This window comes from Fukomys damarensis, unplaced genomic scaffold (genome assembly GCF_012274545.1).
Source record: "Fukomys damarensis isolate Sample0158 unplaced genomic scaffold, DMR_v1.0_HiC HiC_scaffold_39, whole genome shotgun sequence".
Taxonomy (NCBI): Eukaryota; Metazoa; Chordata; class Mammalia; order Rodentia; family Bathyergidae; genus Fukomys; species Fukomys damarensis.
In genome coordinates, this window is record NW_022900951.1 from 66028058 (window position 1) to 66032724 (window position 4667).

The window sequence follows — 4667 nt, forward strand, 5'->3', positions numbered from 1 at the left end:
CTCTGGAGACATGTTTTGCTAAAGATTAGAGATTCACTCTGGGAAAAGTTCTTGATCATAATTGTCTTCCTGCACCTGAGATGATTAGGATTTAGTTCTTGTGCCATACTTACAGTCACTCTTCTGTCCTTTCTCCACATTTCTAACCCTAAAAAATAATGCAGTTTTAAACTGTGTTTAGTTCAAGGAAATTTCCTGCTCTGTGGTTGCTGGATTTCAGTACCATGTTTCCAAAATTGTGAGTTTCCCCTCCCTGGAAGCGTTCTAGAATGAAGCTGACTTTCACTTATCTCTGGGCCATACTTTTTTATCTTATTGAGTTTATTGGTACTTTTTAAGTATACAGTACAGTTATATTCATCATTGGGATTGTGTACCTCTATATGACACTTCTTGGTTTTCATTTTCCTCCATACCCCTGCCCCCCCTTCACTCCCTCCATCCTTCCCTATTTATGAAAACTTTGTTTCCCATTTTTTCATTTTCTCATATTTTTTCTTGTCACTTATTTCCTTTCCCCTACCCTTCCCACTTCCCCTGCACATTTAGCCCTTTTCTCCCTATTTCACATTATCACTTATACAATTTGAATCTTATTTACATTTTTAGTTTTTCACACCACATAAACTATTCAGTATTTACACATGTGTGTCTTATTTCACTGAAGAGTATGGCCTCAAAGTGCATCCATTTTCCTATAAAAATTTTGCCCACATTGTAGGTTGTCTCTTAGCTCTGTTGGTGGTTTCTATTGCAGTGCAGAAGCTTTTTAATATGATGGGCCATATTTTTTTAAAAAATGGGTCTAGATTTAGTCCTAAAACTCTCAAAAAAAATGGAAAAGTTTTAGTATGAGTTTATCTGCCTTTCAGTCCTCAGGTAGAACTAGAGATTAATTTATCTTACTTCCTTTTCCCCTCAAGAATGATTCTGGCTCTTCTTATAGCACAGGGAAGAATGAATGATTTTTATAATGCAGACAAATTCATTGGTACAATGAGACATTCCTAGGGAACTTTATGAGTTTAACAACAGTTTTAAGCAAAAACAAGTATTAAAATATAGGCACAGCCCCAGTCCCCAAAGGACTGCCTCTTGTCATGATATCTTTCCAGGTCATCTTGCCAGACTGGCCACTATTCTCAGAGATACTCTAACTGAAGCTCTGAAAATGAAAGACCTATATTGAAGTATGGTCTAAGGGTCACAGACAAAATAGAAAAAAAAACTGTTATAGGTAGACATCTACAGTTGGGCAGATTGGAACCCAAACAAACCTTCCTCTACTGTGTGAAATACATACTTAGCTCAAATGGATGCTACCCCTCTTTCTACTTCTACACCCAGACTTGGTGTACACACCCACCCTTAGAAATAGTTAGAGAAGAAAAGAGAAAAAAAATTACTTTTTAGCAGCCTGGTCTCTAGAGGAAGCCATTACATGAGGCTATCAAAACAGCAGTTTTGGCTATCACCTGTACTATCCAACAACTGTGGCTATCCAAACAACAATAAAAAGCCTATATATCTAGATTCAAATCAGATAAACTGTCAGCCTAGGGACCATCTTAAAAAAGTCTTTGCTTTCACAGTGTAAAAGTTTTTTAATTCTTGATTCTTTTTAAAAATAATCATCTTAGAATGGAAAAGAAAGTTTTACTTCATTCCACATTAAGCTTGAATTCTGACAATACCCAGAGTTACAATTTCAGAAGTACTTTCCATGCCCAAATCTTAGTTTTAGTGACATTAACTCTGTGTTCATACAGTGATAAGTAGTGTCATCCACAATTCATTGAATTGCAAATTAGATTAATTAGATGTTGTGATGTTAAGGAGAGGATAAACCTCTGAAAAATATCTTGGTGGGTTCTTAGATGTCACAGTATATAGCAACATTATTGGAATGTTTAAATTATTAGATGTTAAGAATATGAAGTACCTGTCATGCTTTCAACAAGAAAAATGTTTTTAAAAAACATCATATTTGGTAATAAATTAGACTTATACAAGTGATAATTCTTAAATAAATAAAACCTGAGTTGAAAATGTCTCCTACCTTTATCCCACCCCAGAATACTTTATAATTCATTACCATCTAGATGAACATGTCTGAAAAACTTTAGTGTGCAAACCTATCCCTGAGGGATCTTCTAAGAATGCAGTTTCTGATTATTCTGTGGGGTCTACAGAGTGCCTACATTTCTAACTATAGATGAAGCTAATGCTGCTAGTCCTTAGGTCATTTTTTGAGAAGCAAGTTGGCCTAGTATGTAGTAAGGACAACTTCTTGCCTTACATAATAACTGTATGTTTTTTATTGATTTTATGTTGCACTATTTTAAAATTAAAAAATAACAAAAAATGAGCACAAAATTGTGTGGAAGAAAAAGAATGCTTTAGTTAAGAGAAAGCTTAAAGTATACCAAGTTGGCAGTGTTTCTATTTGTTTCACAGTGACACTTTTGATACATTACAATAAAAATCAGGACTCTAAGTTCTGGTAACCATAAAAAATGAAGTTACTGTAGCTTGAGGCTTTCCTCCAGTTAATTCAAGTCCAGAAAATTCAAGCCAGTACACTGCAAAACCACTATTAAAAATCTTTACTGGTAAACTGTCTGTTTAAGTTACTTGTAAAATTGCTCTAAGCTACTCCATCTCCTCCTCCTCTTTCAACAAATAAATACTGCTTTTTCTTCTCTCTTATAGCTAAATAGCATGTGACACCTAATGCCCCTCCCTTTAAAAATTGGAAAAAATTGTCTCCAACCAGAGGACCCAATGCAAAAAGGTTGGCTTCTTTAACACATTCATAGGTATATGCATTTATTTCCACAGGATTATTCTTACATGAGATTGGCTGGCTTGAGTTATGCCCAAGGTAACACCCTTGTTCTTTAAGAAAAGACAGATTGGGATGAGAACTTATGAATACTACTGCTGCAGACAGTTTAAATATTTTCTTCAATCCAGAAACACTTTGAAGAACACATTTCATGTCAGACTTAAAGAAAAGCACATGGTGCTCAGGAAAACTGGTATAATCAGATAAAACATTTGAGTCTGTAGAATATGACGGAGTACACATCACATGATAAACTTTATGATATTTGGGATAGAGCTTTTTGGGAAGCTGTTTGAAAATCAAGCTTGCATCAGTTACTCTTTTGTGAAATACATGGGTCACAGGAATATCATAGTTATAAGCACACAGTACTGCATCAGCTGCATTAAGCCCAGAACCGACAGTTAACACTGGATCCACTTTGCCATGCAATGTTCCTTTGCTTACAGCAGCTCCAAATTCAGGCATTGAATGAAATGCAAAAGGAAAATCTTCCCCTTCAATTACCAGATAGGCTGGAGAATCCAATGTTCCAGTTGCTAGAGATACATTCTCAGCAAAGAGGCAAAAGGGAACATGAGAATGATGTGCTATTTGCTGATAACCTCTGATTTCCTTGTTTCTCTTGACAAATTTTGACTTCTTGATATGTAAATGTTCTGTTGAAATATCTCTGTCTTGAGCATTACTGTCATATTGATCTCTGTAGAGTCTTGATACAGAGGTTATGTAAGTATTTTCTCTGAAATTCTTCTGAATACCCATGACTTTTACATAATGTTTATAGTAGAGAGCTATTTCCTCTGGCATAACTCTTTTACCTTTTAGGTACCTTCATTTGCTAGACACCCAATCTTTAAATTTCAGTCCAGGTGGCTCCATCCAATTTCCAAAGCTGATTGTCAATATGGTGCCTTTCATATTCATATATAAAGTCAGCACCTGGATGAAGAAGTGTATCAAAAAGTACTGCAATTGGATTGGATGTAAAACCCTCAGGGCCTTGGACAGTTATTCCAAGTCCTGATCAACAATGGAGAGATGTCTTGCTTCCTCTAATTTACTATGCAATATTGTATTTGGGTGTATTGCTTCTGATGATTAATGTGGTCTATAGACTGATAACATGTAGGAAAAGCATATTCCTGCAGTTCCGTTTCCTATTATGACCACAGTCAAAGTCACTGATGAATCTTCAACTAAAAAAGTTTCTTCAACTAATGGCATCACTTTAACTTTTTACACCAAATTGTCATCAAAATACTGCACTAAGGAATTAAAAAAATCTCTCCTTTAGTTTCCGTGTCACTATAATTTCTTAAATACCTGGCCAGGGAGCAGCAGCAGAACCACACCAGCATGAGGCAAGCTTGGCCACCACCCCTGCCACCTCTCCCCACAGGGATGCCTGCCCCAGGTGCCCACTGGTGTGAGGCTGCAGGATCTGCTGGGTGTACCCCTGCCAAGGCTCACTGTGGCTGCAGGGCCTGCTGGAGCTTGGTCGCAATGGAGTTTGCTCTTCACAGCAGCTTCTGCTCCTCGCCGGCTGGAACCCTCAGCACAGCAGAGGAGGCCTTGGCACAATTCGTGATTCTTATTACAAGAAATCTGTTAATTGACCTACAAAAGTTCTAACTAGTCTTATTTATAGCACAAACCTAAAAACTATAAAAAGTTTATTATGATTTGACTTGGCCAAATATATACGAGTGCACTCTGGCTTTCTAGACAAGTTGTCATATGTGTGTTTGTCCATCTATTCTGTCCAATCTGTCTTACAGCAGTTTTATTTGAGCAAATTTTTTTCTTTTTTTTTTGA

The 4667-nt window shown here is 36.6% G+C and overlaps 1 pseudogene; it reads right to left on the reverse strand.

The window, feature by feature from the left end:
• Positions 1–2647: 2647 nt before the first annotated feature.
• On the reverse strand, positions 2648–4209 carry LOC104854367 (annotated as a pseudogene).
• Between the last annotated feature and the right edge of the window lie 458 nt (positions 4210–4667).